Source organism: Euprymna scolopes, chromosome 7, assembly GCF_053919585.1.
Source record: "Euprymna scolopes isolate OS-2025 chromosome 7, ASM5391958v1, whole genome shotgun sequence".
Lineage (NCBI taxonomy): Eukaryota > Metazoa > Mollusca > Cephalopoda > Sepiida > Sepiolidae > Euprymna > Euprymna scolopes.
The window spans coordinates 138442633-138467313 of record NC_136488.1 but is presented as its reverse complement, the minus strand read 5'-3'; the positions used below and the strand labels follow the sequence as shown (position 1 = coordinate 138467313).

The following is a 24681-nucleotide window of genomic DNA, read 5'->3' as shown; positions in this document are numbered from 1 at the left end:
TCTTTTTTATTTAAACTTGATCTTTTTAATTTAAAGTTGATTTTTTTTATTTAAACTTGATCTTTTTATTTAAAGTTGATCTTTTTAATTTAAAGTTGATCTTTTTTATTTAAAGTTGATCATTTTTATTTAAAGTTGATCTTTTTATTTAAACTTGATCTTTTTTATTTAAACTTGATCTTTTTATTTAAATTGTTTTTTTTTATTTAAAGTTGATCTTTTTTATTTAAAGTTGACCATTTTTATTTAAAGTTGATCTTTTTATTTAAAGTTGATCTTTTTTATTTAAACTTGATCTTTTTATTTAAAGTTGATCTTTTTTATTTAAAGTTGATCTTTTTTATTTAAAGTTGATCTTTTTTATTTAAAGTTGATCTGTTTTATTTAAAGTTGATCTTTTTTATTTAAAGTTGATCTTTTTTATTTAAAGTTGATCTTTTTTATTTAAAGTTGATCTTTTTTATTTAAACTTGATCTTTTTTATTTAAACTTGATCATTTTTATTTAAAGTTGATCTTTTTTATTTAAACTTGATCTTTTTTATTTAAAGTTGACCATTTTTATTTAAACTTGATCTTTTTTATTTAAACTTGATCTTTTTATTTAAACTTGATCTTTTTTTATTTAAAGTTGATCTTTTTATTTAAAGTTGATCTTTTTTATTTAAACTTGATCTTTTTTATTTAAACTTGATCTTTTTATTTAAACTTGATCTTTTTTTATTTAAAGTTGATCATTTTTATTTAAAGTTGATCTTTTTATTTAAAGTTGATCTTTTTTATTTAAAGTTGATCTTTTTTATTTAAAGTTGATCTTTTTTATTTAAACTTGATCTTTTTATTTAAACTTGATCTTTTTTTATTTAAACTTGATCTTTTTATTTAAACTTGATCTTTTTTTATTTAAAGTTGATCTTTTTTATTTAAAGTTGATCTTTTTTATTTAAAGTTGATCTTTTTTATTTAAAGTTGATCTTTTTTATTTAAACTTGATCTTTTTATTTAAACTTGATCTTTTTTTATTTAAACTTGATCTTTTTATTTAAAGTTGATCTTTTTTATTTAAAGTTGATCTTTTTAATTTAAAGTTGATCTTTTTTATTTAAAGTTGATCTTTTTATTTAAACTTGATCATTTTTATTTAAACTTGATCTTTTTATTTAAACTTGATCTTTTTTTATTTAAACTTGATCTTTTTATTTAAAGTTGATCTTTTTTATTTAAAGTTGATCTTTTTAATTTAAAGTTGATCTTTTTTATTTAAAGTTGATCTTTTTATTTAAACTTGATCATTTTTATTTAAAGTTGATCTTTTTTATTTAAACTTGATCATTTTTATTTAAAGTTGATCATTTTTATTTAAACTTGATCTTTTTTATTTAAACTTGATCTTTTTATTTAAAGTTGATCTTTTTATTTAAAGTTGATCTTTTTTATTTAAAGTTGATCTTTTTTATTTAAACTTGAAATTTTTATTGGAAATTAATGTCTTTCAATAAAAAAAATTGATTTGAAATCTTTTTCAATTAGGTATTGATCTATTTTATTTGAAACTCATTTGTTTTGATTTGAAGGTAATTTTCGTTTCAAAGTTGATCTTTTCTCATTTAAATTTTATCTATTTTATTTTATAGAGGAAGGAGAATACAGCAGATACGAAATAGGCATGTGTATACGCCCTTTTTTCTTTTCTTCAAATGCCATAGATTAAAGATATCAGTTCTATAACAATGAACTCTTGTTCTCAGCCAATCAGACGACTTCTAAATTCATTTGTACTCATTCATTTTATAATTTTATAGACGCCTTCAAACAAACATAATATAAGCATGTTAACCAGTCAATCCAAAGTTGGTTATGCTGAAGGATTTAACTGAGGACAATTTGGCTCCATTATCGGCGAAGGGCTAAGATACGTATAAGGACGACTGAACTCAATGGCATTTCTTATCGATTTCAACGGCTAAGTGTCCCTAAAGTTAAAACGTTGAGTACATTTGCGAACACAGATTGGTAAATGTGCAGTGTCGATTTATGAGTGACTAATTGAAATACCAATCCCTGGTTGGGTTCATAATATGAAACGCCTTCTAAAAAATTTAATAAGTGCGAGGCGGGGTTGCTCGGTAAAATTGTTCAAAGCAACCAAATATGCATATATAAATTCTTTAGTAGTCAAATGCAGACTTGGACTTCATCGCCTAGAGGGCAATACATTTTTACGTATCGTTGAGTAATTAATTTTATAGATGACTAGCAGGCCGCCCGGCATTGCCCGATCTTAAAATACGCTTAAATATGATAATTTGATTAATGCAGATTTCGTATTTATTATTATATTATATTGGACCTAATATATATTAGTGAGTTAAAAAGTTAGAAAAAAAAAATGCGCTACCACCGAGGATTGAAACCGAAACGTTTAGCTTACGATAGACCTATAGCTAGTACGTTATGCGTGCATATTCGTAATACCGTCGTTCGATCGTTCGCCTGGCAAATTTTATTTTTTTCTTTTTTTAATTTTCACATTTTTGTACCGATTTTCCCGGGCTAAACCCAAATACAAAGTTTTGCATGGGTTCAAATATTTTATGTATGAAGTTTCAGGTCTGTAGACCAAAAACTGACAGAGGAGTTTGGTAGGCAAAATTTTTTAAACAAAAATATGTATATGCATATATAAATATATATATGGAAAGAGTTTTGTGTTTACTGTAAACCTTTTACGCAAATATTACGTACGTATAAATCATGTAGAATATCTGCATGAATATAATTACACGTAATAGTTAACTAAAGATGATCATTCATGAGAAAACCGAGAAAACTAATAGGAGATTAATTAGAATGAACGTTTAAAAGAAAGTACAAATTAACTAGATCTTTTTCTAGTGACTGTAATCCACGACCTATATATAACAAAGTTGAATTTTATTTTTAAATGAATAGAAAAAGGGGTTTTTAATATGAATATCAGTACGCAAAATTTGTAGGAGTATAGATTGTTTGGAAAATGGAGTGGACGCCGCTTAACTATCAAAAACGGTTTTAGAATGTAAATCAGTATAATTAGCCTGGTGATTTCATTCGGAAATGAACGCAAACTTTTCTATGTAGATAACTTGTCATAAGTCTATTTTGTAATACTGTTAATCGCTATCCATGTATTGAACACGGTTCAGGTGAATACTAAAACAAAAATAGATACGTAATATATCATCTTATTATTATTAACTAGCGGGGGTACCCGGCGTTGCCCGAGTGTTTGTTTCCAGGACGGGGGGGGGAGTTTTAAAAAATGTTATGGTAGGTAAGTAGGAAGGATCAAACCCGGAGTCATGAGTAAAAGTAGGAAAATAAAGTGTGAAAAAAAAAAAAACATCTGCAACGTTAACAGTTCGGCCACCAAGAAAAGTCCATTCCAGTTGTTTAGGAAAAAAAAAAAATAAAACGACTACGGTAGGTCGGCGCGAACGTGAAAATGTAATGTGAATTGTCCAGCACACTAACCACTACGTCACAGAGCACTGCAGCTTAGTTTAGTGATTTTAAATAACTTCACATGAAAGAACTACGAAGCCAAACCGGTGTTCTCTTCTCAACTGTTCCTTGTGAACGATCCCCAAACGGTGTTAAGTGGTGGCAGGGGGAGGAGGAATTTATTAGAGAGAAAATATTTTACCACTTCCATTGATCTTAACCGATTTTGGCCGTGACTTCTCAGCAGAAAAAGTATAGAAATCTAAGATTATCAAGGAATTTGAGAAATAATAAGCCTATAACACACCTCAGATATTGTTCTGCCATTTGTGCATATTATATTTGCATGAAATATCTTGATTTTTAATCCTATTAAGGTCAAAATCAGACGAGAAAAAATTAGTTCATTTTATTTATATAGAGAAGAGATTACTAGCAGTTCTGCCAGGCTTTGCTCGGGCCCTATGCACTGTTCATAACTTTATTTGTATATGTATCTATGAAAATGTGTGAATATACGGTAATGCCTTTCTATATAATAGGCTTCCTTAACTACTAAAGAGAAATCTTGGTAGAGACCGCAGACGTAATATTTTTTAACTTTGACCCTAAATCTGATCCCTTAACATGTATTGTTTTGGCCTCAAATAAAATTAAAATGTTCGAGTCATGTCCAAGTAACCTATATCTAAGATTTAAAGTGTTTATACCCAACATTGGCGGAGGACCTTGGTAGAGTCTGCAAAGGTAAACTCTGTAAACTTTGACCTTTTGCCAGACAAATTTTCGCACAAAAACTGATTAAAAAGCTTGCTGTATGTCTGAATACCCTTTGTGTCAAATTTCAAATGTTTAAACTCAAAATTGGCTTAATAGTTTGCTAGAGACCGCAAAGGTAAAATCATTTGACCTTCGACCCCTTGGTAGCCAAATTTTCAGCAAAAAAATGATTAAAAAGTTTGCCCTATATTTGAATGCACTTTATGCCAAATTTCAAATGTTTAAACCAAAAATTGGCTGAGTGATTTGGTAGAGGCCGCATTTATTGTTTTGGGCTCAAATCAAATTATGAAGTTAGATCTATGTCAAAGGAACCTATGTCTAAAATTTCAAGTGTTTATACCCAAAATTGGCGGAGGAGTTTAGTAGAGTTCTTAAAGCTCAAATCGTTGACGTTTGACCCCTTAACAATTAAAATTATATTCTCTGAGCTTCGCATTCTTCTTTAAGACTTTTTAAGCTTAAGGCATTTTCTAGAATCAAAATCATATAATGAATTTTGATCAAAATTAGAACATGGATTCTAGACATAAGGTTTAGTATTATTAAATATTGGTTTTAATCCTCGTAAGCAGACGTAAAAGTGGTGTAAAATTTAACATTTTGGGGAATTACTTTTACTGGTCTTGGGGCGAGTAGTTTTCTAGTTCTATATATGCCTTGTAAAGCTTTCTATAACATATAATACGTTGAAATGATTTTAGTGGACTGGGTCGGATTATGACGAAGGACAGGGGTCTCATGAAGCTTTTGTTAGGATAAAGTTATTATTATTATTATTATTATTATTATTATTATTATTATTATTATTATATAGGAAATAAAGGTCAAAACCAAATTTGTTTTCGTGTCCGGTTTCACCAGCCCTACTGAACTGTTTTATTCACACAAACGCGCAGTATAAATCTTCCTTTATGTCAACCCTCTCATTCATCACAATGTGATCTTTCGGTTATTAGTGTTTTCTGTCTTGGAGTTCGCACGCCTGACAACAACCTGCGGTTTTCCCCAGAATCTGAGTGACAGCAAGTCCCCTAAATACTCCAGTACCATCCGTACCATTTCGTAGCTATTATAAATCACTTGGTGTTTTTGAATCTGTAGTTTACAATTGCTTTCTTTTTTTCATTCAATTTATAACATTATATATCAATTCTTATTGCTGCAATATTTTAAATTATAAATTTATTATGTTTTTTTTTACTAGAATATCTTGTCCTGTCCTTTTCCAGTTTTAACAATTCGTCCTTTACTATTTATGCTTAAGCTTAACCATATTACTTTTTTTCATGTTCGCATTTTTCTATTATAATATATATATATATATATATATATATATATATATATATATATATATATATATGTGTGTGTGTGTGTGTGTGTGTGTGTGTGTGTGTGTGTGTGTGTGTGTGTGTGACAAGTGATGGGACGATATATTATAATTATCTATAAGTGATGGGTCGATTCCAATATTTTTCCCGATTCTTTATAAATCTTTAAATATTTAACAATAAAGTTGTTATTTTTTTTTTCCGATTGCCGTAAAAACACATGTTAAGCGTGCAGATATTTTCTAAAACGTGAAAATACACTTGCACGGTTGAGTGATCTGTAAATTTTAGTTCGACTGGTTATTTAAAATCAACAAATATTTAATATTATATAATTACTACAAGCTGCAGAAGATTTTGTTATAAAAAAAATCAAACAAAAAAGAGATAATTAAAGGAATCGTTTTTGGCATCGGAAAATAAATAAAAAAATTTCCGATACCGATTCCATACCCCAAAATGTTCCGATTTTTCCGATTCCAATTAATCGTCCTAACATATATATATACTATTATTAATATATATATATATATATATATATATATATATATATATATATATATATATTACTAACTAGCTCTACCTACGTATTGAGCACTTTTGAAGTAAATACTTAAAGTTTACGCATAAATCTATACTTTCGTATATTAATTTTATGTGAGTAAATTAAGTAGTTATATATATATATATTATATATGTGTGTGTGTGTGTGTGTGTGTGTGTGTGTGTGTGTGTGTGTGTGTGTGTGTGTGTGTGTGTGTGTGTGTGCGTGCGTTAATTATTATAGTATGTCAGCCCCTTTAAGAAACTCGTTTCTTATCGTTGAGCACATTAAGTTGAAATAAAAGTCGGTCAATTTAGCTCTTATGCCAAATCATCATATAACGATTAAATCAATCTGACTGACGTCAAAAACATTTAAAAATAAAATGTTTAAATTTTGACATTATTTCACGCGGTTACAATGCCTCCCCGCGGGACAAAGTTAGACACCACGGTCGTTTTTTTTTAACGTGGAGAAAAGGTACAAAAAATTTAAAATTGTCTCAGTCGTAAAGGATTTCTCCTCCACTGAAAGAGAACAAGAAATGGAAGTGCAGAATCTGAAGAACAGACACTACACTTTGATTTTGGACAATTTAAAAATGGGTACGGTCTTTGCTAATGAAGTCAAATATGACTTCTGTCGCCGGGTTCGAATCTATCGACTGGTGTTAATCGTGACACCCTGCGCTGAAGATTCCCGAAAGGATGAAACCCTAGTGCGTGTAGCCATTTAATAATTATTATAGTAAATCATTTTATATATATATATATATATATATATATATATATATATATATATATACATATATATATATACATATATATGTGTATATATATGTATATATGTATGTATATATATATGTATGTATATATATTTATATATATATGTATATGTATATATATACATATATATATGTATATATATATGTATATATATGTACATATATACATATATATATGTATATATATACTTGTTTGTTATATAAACATGCTCACATCCCGCTGCTACAAACAGCCACTTGTTTCAATCAAACAACAGATATCATCAGGAAGCGACTTGACTATTCAAATGTTCAATGAATAATCTATCTAACAGCCCCGTATATGTATATATATATATATATATATATATATATATATATATATATATATATATATAATGTATATATATATATATATATATATATATATATATATATATATATATATATATATATATATACACATACACACACACACACACACTTTTGTCGGGGTAACAAGTAAATATGTACACTTACAACAATTAAACAAATACAAGAAAAGGGGGGGGGGCAGAACATATGTTTATACGTTGGAGTATTTTGTGCTAAACTTAGTTTCTGTCTGAATTTCTCTGGCGAGCTTCAAGTGGTTTTTCTGACAAAATAATTCCCGGGGATTAAGCTGTTCACTAATCGTCGCAACACGTGAGTAATTCGACCGCGTTGATTTGACTCTTTAAATTATTCGCCCTCCACTCTTCACTTGTAACGTTCGCATCGATACGTAGATAGGGTTGCTTATTTGTTTGTTTTCTACTTATGTTTTGTTTTTAAATGGCGGGCGGGGGGGGGCGATCTCTCTATCCGTATTTTAAAAAAAAAATCATATCCCTACAACATTTATTCATAAATGTAAGACGTTTTATTCAATAACGAAAGGTCCTAATCTGTTATATAAAAGAGCGTCGTAATTTCGTCTTTGTGCTCGGCAAAAATTCAGAAACTACTCAAGATACATTTACGCACTTGACCTGGTTATGGCAAAAAAAGAAACGTTGTAATAGTTATTACCTTGAAGACGCAAAGTAACAAATTAGTTTATGTCAGTGAAGAGTAAAAAATACTGCTTTTCGTTCTTACTGTTTGTTATTCCAAAATCAACACTGAAACTAGGCCAAACTGTCAGTTAGTCATTCAGCTTCTTTTTCTAATCAATAGAGGTACTTTAAAAATAACTGTAACGTATCGCGGATGCACGGATGCAAATGCGTGCGAAAAGAAAAAAAGGCTATAAAAAAGAGAAAGAGTACGATCACGTGAGAGACATTGAGCACGGAAAGGTTCGAGATCTCGTGAGAGGCGTTGAGAACGTTCAAGATCACGTGGGTAACGTCACCGCTGTAACAATGAAATAAACATTGATACTACAAAGAAAAAGCGAGTTTGAATTCATTCCTATTTTCCCCCCTTGGCCTTCTTTGCGACTGAAAAAGTACACAACGTGTGTTGGTTCCTGGACAACATTTCATAACACTCGTTTACTTCATAATTGACAATGAATTTTACGACAGCTTTACGACGCTTGGGAGCGGTTTGTGGCCGGTCTGGGGTTTGCAACACGTGAAGACAGTGTCCAGTTGTTGACAGTTACGAGTTTGACGTAATCGAAAGCAGATCATGGTTTGGGTTAGGTCGAAAGAGGCTTGGGAGATCGAAAGGAGCTGACATCAACTGACGAACTCGACCTTGACAGAACATAGATATGTACCTTAGCGTTTAGAGAGTCGATGGTGTCACACACACACACCCAGAGTGCAATTAATATTTACGGGATGGAACAATAAATGTGTCGCCCTAAAGAAAACAACACTACAGTTTTTGTTTTTGTTTTGTTTTTACACAGGCATCACCACATTATCAAGGCCAACAGGCCACTCAAGGATAAGGGTTAAAGAGTGTACAGTAGAAATTGGAAAATATAGTAATCATTGGTAATGAAAAGTCGGTAAATTTGTTAACTTAAATGGAACGGCTCATCAAGAACTTATTTACGTTAGACTTGAAGACAACCATATTGTACTCAGCCAGAAAGCAGGAAAACGGAAGACAATTCCACAGGCGTACATTTCTGAGAAAGAAGCTTTGTTCATGGAATCTACGTTTAGGTTTAGGCACAGATAAAGAGTGGGGGGAATTATTAATAGTGTTTTCAGCTAGACGAGTGTTTCTTGTGAAAGTTTGGCGAGGGGGGACCATAGACTGAAGCTCAGTCGAACACTTTCCATGAAAATAACGATACATCAGAGACAAGCTCGCAACATCTCTTCTGTGAGATAGAGGTTGCAGGGAATAGAAAAGGACATCTCCTGCGAGATAACGAAGTCTATTTTAAAACTTTTATTGAAAAAAAATTCAATTCACGTAACTTATGTAGTAATTATGTAGTAGAGATGATATCTATTCGATGTAACCGCTATCAACCTCAATCCCTCGATACGAGCCTGGAACTGGGGGCATACCTTTTCCACAAGCGCTGCTGGGAGCTCGGCGAATACTCGGCAGATGGCGGCGATCAGACTGGCTTTGATGTTGCTGTGGGAAGTCATGTTGGTGATGTTTTTGATGGATGATCAAACGAAGTAGTCCAGCGCGTTCAGGACGGAGGAGGAGGTGGATGTAGTTAGAGGAGGGTACAAAGTTGTAGCATTCCTTCTGAAGCCCGGGTCTCTTTGGATTTGTGAGCTGGCGCAGAGCTCTGCTGCCATACCCATGGTCTGCTAGCGACCACCTGATTGCACCAGAGAATCGCCACATTCTTCAGTACATCCAGGCACACTTTGGTGTTGACTTTCAAGCCGACTTCGAAAGTAAAGTGGCATGATGTGGCCTTCACTTGAAACCACACCAAAGACCATAACCGTGGGTCGTCCGATGCGTTGATCTGTGCCCTCAAGCGTTGAACCGTCCGGATCTGCATTTTGCGAGTGCTGGCAATGGTCCTGTCGTCATAACTAGGATCGGTAGAGAACATGAGTTGTACAGCGGCGCATCTCCGATCTCGCTCGTTGAACATTGTGTCACTTTCAAAAATGATAGAAGGCTCTTATCGCTCTTGGGATTTGTACACAACTGGTCAACTAGTAGATCGTCTGCAACAACAACAACAACAACAACAACAAAAGGAAACAGGATTTCATCAAACGGAAATTGAATCATGTCGTCTTTTTTTTTTTTCTTTTTTTTTTTTAGGGTGACAATTTTTATCGTTCCACCCTGTACAGAAAGTCTCGGAGTTTGTGTTTTCCTTTTGAGTTGTTTTATTTTATTTTTATACTTGTTATCACGTGCGCACCTCCTCGACTGGTGCGGATGTGAAAGACGGCGTCACGGCCAGAAGAGAAGGTGTGACGAAGAAATTATACGGGATACAGGGTTGAAGTAGCGGGGTAAGACGTGGTATCACATTCCTACTTGAAGACAAACAGCAACCAAAACCCAATGCATGTCAGACTTCATACGCAAACATATTCTTACTGAATGGATTGATCTGGTTCCTATAAGAAAAATGTTCTACATAGCAGGTGAGCAAATACAGCGATAAAACTGTTTAAAACACATAAAGTAGAGATAATAATGAACCTTTTAAAAACAGTCGATCTATATACAAAAATATAAAAATGTATATTCCGTTTCTGAATTTTTGAGATGAGGATTTTTTATTCGTATTATTTCGATTCATTGGATTACCGTTCTCACCTTGAATGTCATTTTCACAACGTTTCGGCGATGTAACTTCCGGTCTTCTTCAGATGTATCTTGTCCAACTCGGTAATGTTTCTCTCGAATTCGGAAATCTTGGCGGAATTTCGAACGAAACTCTCTATTTTACTTCAAGAGGGTAGCATGCTCTCGTTCTGTCAGCTGTTTCTAAGTAATTCGCAATTGTATTTTTCGGTCGCCCACACTGAGAATTGAACCTTCAACCTTTAGAAGAATATCGCTTTCACAATTGATTTCTCCAAATACTCTAAACAATGCGCCACGGGTCCTTGTGGTCCGCCCAAATTCCTGAGTCCGACAGAAATATTACCGAGTTCGACAAGATACATCTGAAGAAGATCGGCGGTTACATCGACCGAAAAGTTGTAAAAATGACATTCAAGATGAGAACAGTACTCCAATGAATCCAAATAATACGAATATATATATATATATATATATATATATATATATATATATATATATATATATATATATACTAGCAAAAGTACCCGTCCTGGGTTCAAAAACAGCCTACAGAAAATGGACTCTGATTTATGAAAGTATGATAGGTTATGAAAAGGAAGAGTTGTAAAGAGATAGCTTGGAATTTGGGGGTATCAAAATCAAAGCAAAATATGATGAAAGTAAAAATAAAATAGATAAACCCCATAATTTATTATACCATACCTGTTCACACTAAAACACTTATCACAATATTCTGTGGATCTATATTAAAAAACCTTGTGACATATCCATTCTATGGAGGCCAGGCGCGAACAGACCCCACAATTTTAATGAACCACCGTTCTGCGGGATCAAACATACCCATTTCTGTGTCTCGATACATCTTCTATCATTATATGTAATCAGTTTTTTTTTTTTTTAATAGTGAACCATATAGGAGCCTATTCGTAACCAGGTATTGATTTGCTCCCCCCACCGAGCAAATTAGGCATAAGGCCGATTTTTAATGTGGGGAGTGAAGGGGGAATGGGAACCAACTCCCCGGGGAGTAGGGGAGCTGGATAGTGACAATTGGTATGAAGGGTTGCCCCTACATTGACCAAGGTCTTATATGTGAGGTTTCCCCCACATATGGTCTTTGCTTGCAGTATCTGTCGGATAGATACTACACTTTGAACTTGGCCCGAAGGCCACGAAGATGGCCTATTCGTGACCAGACACACACACACACACACACACATTCAGCTTTATATTATAGATATATAGTCATCCACATACAGTACTGTTTCGCAGCTCATCAGTGCGGCTAGACAGGCAACTACATCAAGCCAGGATTGAAACCCGACCGTTTGATATACTTAGTTATATTTTGGAAAAGGATTCCATCGGATTGCTTTATTTCAGGAAAAAATTCCAAAAACAAGAACGTATTATTTGTTGTTTATATTTTCAGAAAATTTAGATAAGTTGTCGGTACAGTCGGCTTCAAACCTGATAATAGGGAACCGTTTTAGATCTCCATACCACAATAAACCATAGTTTTTCATGGGTGACGCGATAAATTGTTCACATATATTGGAATTATAAATAACTGAAACATTGAAGTATATGCATGTCTTATCTTTTCTTTTTCCCCTCCTTTTCTTTTTTCTTTTCTTTGGCGTCCAAAATCTTAAAAGGACAATTTTTAAAATTTTATCATTTGAAATTAAAGGTTAAAAAAGAAACGAGATTTACGCGATGTAGGTGTGTGTATATTCCCACTTCCGATTATAAATAGATGAGTATCGGCTGAAAAGAGCTTGATACCGGGGACCTAAAACGGTTCCCTATTATCAGGTTTGAAACCGAGGGTTTCGATGACTTATCTGAATTTTCTTAATATATATATATATATATATATATATATATATATATATATATATATATATATATATATATATATATATGTATATGTATATATGTATATATATATATATATATATGTATATATGTATATATATATATATATATATATATATATATATATATATATATATCGGTTTAGGTCCCCATATCAAGCTCTCTTCCGCCGATACTCATATATATATATATATATATATATATATATATATATATATATATATATATATATATATATAGAGAGAGAGAGAGAGAGAGAGAGAGAGAGAGAGAGAGAGAGAATAAAAGGAACAAACTGTATTATGTGTTCATCAACGTTTCGTCTTTATTTCGAGACTTCCTCTGGATGAATGAGATTAAGAAACCAAAAAATATACCAGTACAAAATATTTGAATATGTTTCACGTGCACAGTGTGACGCAGTTCTATTTCAGAGAAACGGAAAATTGATGTTGGAAATTCAAAAAGGAGGGGGGAGGCTAGCGCTGTTAAAGAGAAGGAAATTTTAGTGACGTCATATAGTCGTTAATTTAATTTTAAAACTATGAACGCAAGTTTATATTCTTATTGGGAAAAAGATATATCTGTTGAAATTCAAATATATGTTTGTAACAGAAATGAAATGAGTGTTTTTTTATGTAATTTATTGATTGAGATTATGTGTTAATTATTACAGGGGGTGTTTGAATGGTGTGAGAAAGTTAACCTGTGTCCACAGTTAAATAATGTTCTTTTAATAACAGTTTACTTTTTAATGGCGCTATGTTATTAATAAGGTAATGATAGAAGCTTCGTTTTATATGCATTAAAGTAATCAGCCACCTCTTTCCGTTCTATCGCGTGCTCAAGATCATAGGAGAGAGAATCAGAGAGAACTTGGTCATTTACGGTCTTGGGTGTGTTGCCATAGGTGGTAGTGTCGTTAGCATAAATGTCTACGAATTATCTTAATATATGATTTGGAAGATCATTGATGTAGATCAGAAAGAGAGTTAGACCCCTGAGGTACTTCAGCATTAATACTGTGAGCTTCTGATTTCTGCCCATCAACCACTACACTTATGAACCTATGAGAGAGAAATGATTTAGAAATTGAAAAGACATTTCCAGCTATACCGTAGCTGGAGATCTTGTGAAGTAGGTCTTGTGAAGTAAACCTTTATGTCATGCCCTATTAAAGGCCTTTGATATGTCAAGAGCAATTGCCCTAGAAAGGAAGCCTCCGTCGAGAGATTTGCTAATCCTATAAGATATAACCGTTAGCACACTGCTGTAGATCTAGCAGAACGGAAAGCATATTGCATGTCACTAAAAAGGTTACTTTTGCTGAGGTGGTTGACTACTTCTCTATTTAACACAGATTCCAGCAACTTATTCATAATGCACAGGAGACTTATTGGTCTTTATTAAGATGAAGATGACTGATCACTTAAATACAGGGCATACTAATGAGGTTTTCCTGGGTGTTGGGAAGCAATTCTCATTAAGACAACGCTTAAACAGCTTTGTAAGTATGGGAGCTAGTTCTGGTTGAAGCTTTTTCAGCACTGTAATTGGGATGCCGTAAAGGTTTTTGATTAGCTTGGCAACATCACGCACAGATATTTTTATGTCGCATAGCAGGAGGAAGCACAAGGGGTTGATGGGCTTAGTCGCATAGGGTAGAATTAGCTGGAAAGTTCTTGGCAAAGAGTTTGGCTTTGTCTGATTCTGACGACGATGATTGGGATAGAGCACACCATTATGTTGGGACCCTGTTTGCTATTTGCCAAAACTGGTGGGAACCAAGCCGCTGCTCAGTTACTTTGGACAATACATCTCTCTCTCTCTCTCTCTCTCTCTCTCTCTCTCTCTCTCTCTCTCTCTCTCTCTCTCTCTCTCTCTCTCTCGTTCATTTTTACTCTTTTACAGCTATTGCTGGCAATCCAGAAAGCGGCTTCAGTCTGTACATCTATTACACTGAAAGCAATGGAAAAAGTGAATTTTGTGCGCAATAGCAGCAGCACATTCGGGAGAGAACCATGATGATCTGTTAGGTTTTCTTCTGGAATTTTTTTTTAGGGTATGAAGCGGTCTATATCTACAATTAACCATTCTGTCAGGTCTCATAATATAGAGGACACATTCTTTCTAAACATGGAATGCAGAGTTAGATCTGAAACTATCCCAGTCATCCATAGAGTATCGATATACTGTACGATGGAGAGGTGCTCTGAGGATTTATTATATTTCGTTTGTATTTTAACTGATACAAGTGAATGGTCAGAAGATCCCAGTGGAGACAGAACGGAAGATGAACATAGCTCAGGACAAGCTGTGAGAAAAAGGTCTAGGAGACTTGCATACTGACCGTCAGTGTCAGGCGCACGGGTGAGTTCGTGAACAATCTGAGTGAGGTCATAAACAATGGAGAAATCGTGACAGAACCTCCCCTCATCATCGGTTTTGTTTGAGTGAGTCAACCATTTCACATTGTGAACATCGAAGTCTCCACATACGTGAATGTTAGCCGAAGGATGAGCAGACAGGATGTGGTCAATTTTCTCAGATATACTTTTAAAGATAGTAATTCCTCTGTTATCGGGGGCGACAGAGGGCAAAAATAAATGCAGTGATGTGAGCAAGTGCAATCTGGAATCACATATAGGGTAAATTAGGGTCTTCTCTGGAGATGTTCTTACTACATAGAAAGCCATTTTTAATGTAGGCACATATTCCACGCCCATGGCGATCTTTTCATTTAGGTGTATTTTCAGTACGGTCTAGCATCAAGTGAAATATACTCAGTGTATCTGGCAAATCAGGAAAGAAAGATAAAGGATTAACTCCTAAGACAAAATAAGCTAGACGCAGATGTTGAAAACATAAGAAGTTAGATCACGTGCTCATCCGATTCGAGTTTAAGGTATCTTTTTTCATTCTCTAGAGGGGGGGTGACCCCCTCGGGGTTAATCTATATATCTATAAGGGTGATAATGTGTGCGTGAGGAATCTTCTCAACCTATATACTCAACGAACTTTTTATGTAGACTTGAAATTTGGAATATAAGGTATTCAGACATGTGGGAAGCTTTTTTCATCCGGGGGAAAAGGGATTCTAAGGGGTCGAAATTGAAAAATTGGTACATGGAGGGGGGTCACTGGATTTTTATCTCATTGTCAACTGTTTCACGAATGCGCATGCGTGAATCGTTCGCATGACATATTCCTTATGTTAAGAATAAGTGTGTTTGAAAAAACTTTGTAAAGAACGTGTCAAGCTGGTCTAATGGTTATCGCACTTGAGTTACTGCCTTTAGGTTTTGGTTTCGATCCAGCTCGAGTATTTTTTTTTACCTACATGAAGTGAACTGTTTAGAAAAAACAACATAATACTCGCATGTACATGCCTCGGTTTTCGTATGAATTAAAATTTATACGTACTTTACTAGCAGTCCGGTCGTAAAATACGCATAAATTTTAATTCATACGAAAACCGAGTAATGTGCATAGTAAGTTATGAATATATATATATATATATATATATATATATATATATATATATATATATATATATATATATATATATATGTCAATTAAGCTACACAGAATATTTCGCGCTTCATTTTTGCCATATCTATTTTCATGACTTACTACCTAGTTCTACCTATGTATTGAGCACTGTTGAAGTAAATACTGAAAAATTTACGCATAAATTTATTCGTATATTAAATTATGAGATTAAATGGAGTAATCGTATATATATATATATATATATATATATATATATATATATATATATATATATAGTAATTTATAAAATATATATGGCGATTAAGCTACACTGAATATTCGGCGTTTCATCCACTCTAGGATTTGTCAGGCTTATGCGCGAATTCTGTGGTTGTTTCTCGTTTTTATATGGCCCTCGAGAAACAACCACAGAATTCGCGCATAAGCCTGACGAATCCTAGAGATGATGAAACGCCGAATATTCAGTGTAGCTTAATCGCCATATATATTTTATAAATTACTAACTAGCTCTGCCTACGTATTGATCACTTTTGAAGTAAATATTTAAAGTTTACGCATGAATCTATACTTTCGTATATTAATTTTATGTGAGTAAATGAAGTAGTTATATATATATATATATATATATATATATATATATATATATATATATATATATATATCGTATTCCTTTTGTCTCATATTTAGAAGTAAGAGAAATCTGATATTGTACGTATTTACAATGCCTCCACACGGGACAGAGTTAGACACCAGGGCCGTTTTTTAACGTGGAGAAAAGGTACAAAAATAAAAATTGTCTCAGTCGTAAAGGACTGCTCCTCCACCGAAAGAGAACAAGAAATGGAAGTGCAGTATCTGAAGAACAGATGGTATTTATTTGCTCCCCCACCGAGCAAATTAGGCACAAGGCCGATTTTTAATGTGAGGAGTGAAGGGACGGGGAAGGGAAAAAGGGGACCAGCTCCCGAGAGGTGGGAAATGTGAGCTGGTTAAAGGTCAGGCATGTGGGGTTACCCCCACATCTGGTCTTTGCTAGTCATAGCTAGTCATAGCTTGCAGCATCTGTCGGAACAGATGGTATTTATTTGCTCCTCCACCGAGCAAATTAGGCACAAGGCCAATTTTTAATGTGAGGAGTGAAAGGACGGGGAAGGGAAAAAGGGGACCAGCTCCCGAGAGGTGGGAAATGGGAGCTGGTTAAAGGTCAGGCATGTGGGGTTACCCCCACATCTGGTCTTTGCTAGTCATAGCTAGTCATAGCTTGCAGCATCTGTCGGAACAGATGGTATTTATTTGCTCCCCCACCGAGCAAATTAGGCACAAGGCCGATTTTTAATGTGAGGACTGAAGGGGAAATGGGGAACAACTCCCCGGGGAGTAGGGGAGCTGGATAGTGACAATTGGTATGAAGGGTTACCCCTACATTGACCAAGGTCTTATATGTGGGGTCGGCCCCACATATGGTCTTTGCTTGCAGTATCTGTCAGAACAGATACTACACTTTGATCTTGGCTAAAAAGCCCAAATCTGATATTGTAGCACACACGCTTAAGAATGCAATTGATAAATCAACTTTGAAACAAAAAAGTCTTTAAATAGGTCATGTAGAAAAACATTCTATCTGAAAAAAACTGTTTTACACCGAAGTGTCCAAAAAAAATTCATTTAATAAAATATTTATTTTTATAACATTATTTGATTTTCGTAATATTTCAAATAAACCGTACGAAATAATGTTTTCAAAGATATGACCACACTCCTATTCAAAATTCGCCCCACAGTGCAGACGCGCATCTATTTAAGACTAAAAATAAACGTCAATAACACCGGACGTATCCATTTCTCTCTTTCTACGAGGGGCTGACCCTTCGGGAGTTAATACCATTAACGAACTGAAAGGATAAAAAAAAAAAGTCTTCTTTGAAAGAAGTGTATTACAGCGAAAGTTTTAAAAAAATGATTTTAATTGCTTAATTTAATTGCTTAATAAAATATTTTATAATATTATTTTGTTTTCTAATATTTTCAACTTAATTTTATGCAATAATGTTTTCTAAGATGTGACTAAATTCCTTCTATTTATTTATTTATTTATTTATTTATTTATTGGCAAAATTTCTACTTGTAGTAGTGTAGAGGCGGGTGTATCAAAATAAAATTAAACAAACATTTTCCAATTGTAGTTCAAATTAAGCAAGGAATGAAAAACTACCTTTAGAAGTAAAAAGTTTAGAATTAGGATTGAGTGGCAAGAGATGTAACCACGTAATAGAAATCCTACAGAGTTCCTGCTTCTGTAAAAAAAGCATCAAAGTTTGGAATTATGTTAGCGTTAGAAATGCAGAATAAATGCTACTGTAGAGTGCATTACGGAATAGTGGATTAGTGTGAATCTGATGTGTCAGAAATAGAAGTGAAACGACCTTTTTATGCAAATATTCAATGAATATTCTCTTGATTTAATAATAAAGCATTTTTTAATATAACATGTATTTTATCTGTTTTTGCGGTGGCGGGAGTATTTTATGCAGGGGTCTTTTGCTAAAAGTCCCAAAATACTATTACTTTCTTTAATGCGTCTGTAGAAATGATGAACACCGAGATCCTCTAAATGTAGTGAACGAACGACCTTAAATTTATGAGGGTCGTTCGAAAAGTAAGGCTTGCTAATTTGTTTTGTTTTTTTTTAACTCAAAAACTAAAACGTTGAAGAGCAAGGAACATTTACACTGCAGTTGACATAATGGATGTGATAAAATAAAGATGTAATAAAATGTATGGATTTGGGGGGGGGGGAGAAATCCGCATCCAAAACACATCCGCAACGCAAATAAAATGCAGGCTACAGTAAAAAAAAAAAAAAAAAAGTTTTATTACTTACTCAATATCTCACACAGATAGTTTTCTGCAATTCCGCAAAGCGTTCCACAGTGGCGTTTACTCTACATTTTGTAAAGCATAATCTTAACCTATACCAACGCATGTCTAGGGGCGACTCACAAAAGTATGTCGAGGACTTGTGCGCGCACTGTTTGCGACTAGCTAGGATTTTTTTTTCTGCTTATTTTGCAAACCTCTTTTTTATTTATACGTTAGCGGAGCTTTTCTACAAAAGACGAAAACGAAGGATACTAATCTTGACTATTATAGAAAAGGAACTCTGTGTGTGAGTTCGTTCCCTATGGACTTCAAAATGGCTGCGATTATTTTATGAAATTTATCACAAATTTACTTTATGTATCTGGCAGTGTTCTAAGATAGGTTTTATAGCGATGGTAATTGATAATCGAAAAAATTCCAATTAAAGAAGGAACAGGCGAGATTGACCAAAGTTAACACCTTATAAAGCCTGACAGCACAAGTGTATTTAAGAAGCTTTATTACCACACAAGCAGAACGGCCCATCATATAAAATCAACAGTAGGTTCTTTGATATGACAAGGGAGCCGCCTTCGAAATGAATGCTTCTGTTTAAAGCAGAATTAAACCATGACACTTGACTTTTGCATTTTAAACTTAAATACAAGCCATTATCCCCGCACAAGCAGAAAAAAAGAAGCATATAAACTCAACAGTATGTTCTTTTATATGACAGAGGCGCGTTCGAAATGGATGTTTCTGTTAGACCGCAATTGAACCATGATACTTGACTTTTGCATTTCAAAATTTAAGTGAAGTTGTTATATATTAAAATGATTTTATAAAATCTTCAGTAGGTTCTCTACAGTGCAATGTGAACTAAGTTACTGTGAGGAGGTGTGTAAACATTCCTCCCCGGTCCCCCAACTAATACAGGCAATCAATCGATTTGATTGAAAAATGGGCGATTTCCCCGATTTCGATGGCAATAAAAAAAAATATGGGAGTGTGAAACATTTGTTGACCATCATTCAATCCCGGGCAACATCAGGGCTCCGAGCTAGTTCTTAAAACAAGATGCAACAGCTGTCGACGTCAGAAAGACTTAAAAGACGCCATTTAGGCGGGGTGTCGGTTTAGTTCAACAATTTAATATTGACGCGTTTATTTCGGAAAGAAAAATTGTGTAGAGATCCCGGCGTTCGCCAAAGTCATCAACGTCCCCTTTAAGACATTACGAAAAAAAAAGGGGGGGGGATAGAAAAAGAAAGAAATTTCCACAAGAAAACAGATTTCAGAAACCCATTATCGTAACAAATAGAGGGCGTGTAAAAAGTGTATTAGTCCGTGTAAGGGCGACAAAAAGACGTTATACTGGAAGCTGGGTGATTTTGTTCATTATTCAGCCAAAATCAAACAGATTAACTCAAATAAAAAAAAAAGATCAAACCGTTGTTTTTACAAACATTTACACAAACGAGTGATACGACCGAATAGATTTGTAACCATTCTGAATAGGTTTGTTTGAGATCAGTCTTACACAAAAAAAAATGGCGCTTTGTGCGTGCGCATGTTTACAGTGCCATTAGACACAAAAGATGCGTTTTCTTACTCTTTAATTTACTAAATCTACAGCCCCTGTCTGTACCCGGCAACCTTTGTGTGTAACCCGACACCTTTGACGCTCTGTAGCACATTAACACCGACCGAGTCGCATGCGCCCGCGGAGTTTCGAAATAGAGGCCGCATAGTTGTTTAGTCATTAAAGACCACCCGGTTCTACAAGGCCACATTTACAGGCACTACATCGTCTTTAGGAAGAAGGTGGATGATTTATTGCCAGTCGCCTGAGGAATCCCTACCGAAGAATGTCGATGGGTACAATCACTGCAATTTTTATAAAAAAAAAAAAAAAAAAAACTCCCAGAGGGGCACCTGACGCTCTGTAGCACATTAATATCAACCGAGCATCAGGTGCCCGGCAGAATTTCAAAATAGAGGCCGTATAGTTTGACCACACTTAGAAACACAACATCTACATTCTCCTTCGCATGGATGTTTATTTATAACCGGTCTCCTGAGGATCCCCTACCGGAAAATGTCGATGGGTATAATTAGTGTTGTTCTTAAAATCTTCCAGAGCGGCACCAGACAACGTTTGTGTGTAATCCGACATCTTTGCGAGACAGAATATCGACAGATATTATCGCTACTATTCTTGTAACCTTCCAGAAGATAAACACCAGTCGAGTCGCTTGCGTCTGACGGAACTTCGAAACAAAAGCCACATTGTTCGGTCTTTGGGGGCCACTAAGTCCTAAGGTGCCACACTTCCAGGAATCGTCCCTTCCTTCGTTTATTGCTGGTCGCCTGAGACGTTCTTTCTGGAGAATATCGCATGGTCTTATCACGGTTATTTCTATAACGTATTAAACTGATTTCATTTTTATGCTTGCTATAATCTGAAAATGGTTATGCAGACTATAAAGACAGCATCGTTTTGGGACGATTTTTTACCATCTTTCCCTAAAACAAAATTACTTATTATTGTCGATTTCCGCCTTTAGAACACGACAAAGCTACAATCCTCGGTTCCTCTTTATAAGACATTCACAGCAAGAACTCGTCTTATTACCTCAACGACAAAAAAATCTTCCCTTCCTCTCGCGTGTGCCTAACATCAAATAGAATTTCCAGGGACATCGTTTCTTTCCATAAACTTCTCATTCGTGAAACGCATTAGCATAGGATTGTTTCCCTGGTGGCTACAACATCGTCGTCATCAAATACAATACTTGGCATAAACTGGTTTCATAAGTCATAATATTCTATTCAGTCCGCTCCTCGTTTTCAATCCTCTCATAATAGTATTCATCATTAAGCTGACAATCTATTTACCTCGTTAACCCTAATCCCTGGGTGTTTTTTAACCTTCATAAACAGTGACCCATTTAATTTAAAAGATTTTTTTTCCAGTTATGCCTTAATTATAACATGTACACTTGTTTTGTAACTGGTGCAACTGGGAAAATTTTCTTTATAATAAAGAACTCGTTTCCCGCTGTTTTAATGACAGTAATTTCAGTTACACCGACTATCGTGTCATGTTCATACGCTGCAGCACTAAAAGCCGTTTGTAACGTTAAAGGGCACCCTTTCGACTACAACACATTGTTCGTCGTCTCGTTGATAGTAAACAATTTGAGTTTTGCTGACCACGTTGTAGGCGATCGATCCAGTGGTTAGTAGCACGACCACCGAGATATAGAAGGCCTGTTAACTGAAAATGACTGTAGGCAATGTAGGTAAGATTTGTCGAACTGTTACTGTCGACGGCATTTTTAAAAAGAGCATTAAAACATGTTAAAAACGAAAAGAAAGGCACCCAGTTTATTTTGCCATTGATAACATTTATTTGTTATATATTTGTTTTCTGGCAACTTTTTCGAATCTATGCATATAGTAAAACAACCCCCCTTTTTTTCATTAAATTCTTAGGTGAAAGTGCAGACTAGTTAGAAAGACCTCCCCCCCCCCGTTAAAAATAGCTTTCTAAATAATATTTCAGCACGTTGCAAACAACATTTATTTATAAGATAAAACAAGAAAATATGTTAACTAAAATTTAAAGTACTCTTTATTTTTAGTTCATATCAAAACTAATTAAAACTGATTGGTTAATTAATTTTTAATTAATTTGTGTTGTTCATATATCTCGGGAGAGAATAAAAAAATTCCTATTGCATTTCCTGTTTAAGTCATGTGAATTATTTAAAGTTAAAATGTTAGAAAAAACAAAAGCTTGACGTTTTAAATATATTTCAAAGAAATAATTTACGCCCGGTGCTAAAATATTGAATTCATCGATTGTAAAAAAAAATAAAGAAATAAAGAAATAAAATAAACAAAATAAAATAAATAAATAAATAAAATAAATCAATTAATTAATAAATAAAATAAATAAATAAAAGCAATAAATTAATTAATTAATTAAATAAATAAAATAAATTAATTAATTAATTGAATAAATAAAATAAATAAATAAAATTAATTAATTAATTAATTAAAATAAATAAATAAAATAAATAAATGAATAAAATAAATAAATGAATAAAATAAATAAATAAAATAAAATAAATAAATAAATAAAATGAATAAATAAAATAAATAAATAAAAACTGTCGTGAAAAATGCTTCTAACTTTAAAATATTGGAAAATAAAAAAAATGAAAAGTTTTATTTATTATTAAAAGAACGGACTAAAAAATATTCTTATATAAAAAGTTGTTTGTTTTGCAGTAAAAATAAAAAATAAATAAAATGAAATATTCGACTTTCTCCGATAGAAATAACAGTTCAAAAACAAGTTCATTTACTGTATTTTGTTAAATTAAAAATATCCCAATGTGAAACTATAATAATTATCCAAATAGAGAATTGTTCTTTCTCTTTAGAAGAAAATACATGGACGTTCGGTACCATAGCCATATTTTTTATATCTATTAGCGTAACCACGTGGTTGAATATAGGAAACTTTAGGTACCCTTTACCTACAAGTCGATTTGGCATTGACGTCACGCTGTCATGTTCACTGGCCTCCTTCTCTCTCGGTAGCCGTGGTTGTAGGGTCTTTCTCTTTTATGTTCTGTTATTGTTAACAACCGTTAATCATTATCGATAGGAAGATATGGCATCAAAAATGCCTCTGTTTTCATCTTTTCTTTACTTCTGTAATCTGTGATAAAAGATCGAAATAATCAATCTCATTTTTTTTTTTTTTTTTTTTGTCGCATGCAAGCGACTCTATAAGTCACTCCGTCGTTCGGTCGGTCTGTCCGTAATGCTCTTGAACTTTTGACCAAGATCAAAGTGGGGTTTTTTTTTGGGGGGGGGGATCCCGCCCCGCCCTCAACACAAATGAATTATCGTATCATCATTGTTATCTTTTTTGTTTTTACACGGAAATAAAAAATGTTTTAAACAATTGGGTGCCAAGTAGGACATCCCCAAGTACGAAAGGGCGAATGCGGTATTATGGTGAAAGAAGATTCTAGCTAAGAGAAACTTTTGTTTAGTTCTAGAGTGATAAGGATGACCAACGACCCCCCATCTTCCCCCCTTTTGAGTTGGCCTTGTGCCTAAGTTTTATGTTCATGTTCTTTTTTTGCCTGAATAAAAGATTTAATATCTCAAAGTGTAGTATCTGCCAGAACAGATACTGCAAGCAAAGACCATATGTGACCGTAGCCCCACATATCAGACCTATGTCAATGTAGGGGCAACCCTTCATACAAATTGTCACTATCCAGCTCCCCTACTCCCCGGGGAGTTGGTCCCCATTTCCCCCTTCACTCCTCACATTAAAAATCGGCCTTGTGCCTAATTTGCTCGGTGGGGGGAGCAAATAAATACTCTTTTCTTGGCCTTTTGGCCAAGATCAAAGTGTAGTATCTGTTCTTACTACATGCTGTACTTATGTTTGTAATATTGTGATATAAAGTGGGGGATCACTTTTCTGTATTAATTTAATGTAAAATGATCACCCACTTTACAACCAGTCAGTCTCAAAGCCATTCAAGTCATTCTCCAGATCATTCAAGTTGTTTTTGAAGGATTCCAGTTATTTTTTAAGCATTCAAGTCATTCTTAAGAATTTCATGTCAATCCTACATTCACGCATTCATTCATTACATGAGAGCACGCGACTAATGGCTATCGGCCTTGTTTCAGAAGAAAACGCCTTTCAATAATCCTTCAACTTAATTATAAGCCCAGCACGTTTATATGAAAAACATGAAA

At 33.9% G+C, this 24681-nt stretch overlaps 1 pseudogene; it reads left to right on the top strand.

The window, feature by feature from the left end:
• The first annotated feature begins 24293 nt into the window (after nt 1–24293).
• Nucleotides 24294–24430, top strand: LOC145280485 (U2 spliceosomal RNA; annotated as a pseudogene).
• Nucleotides 24431–24681: the final 251 nt, after the last annotated feature.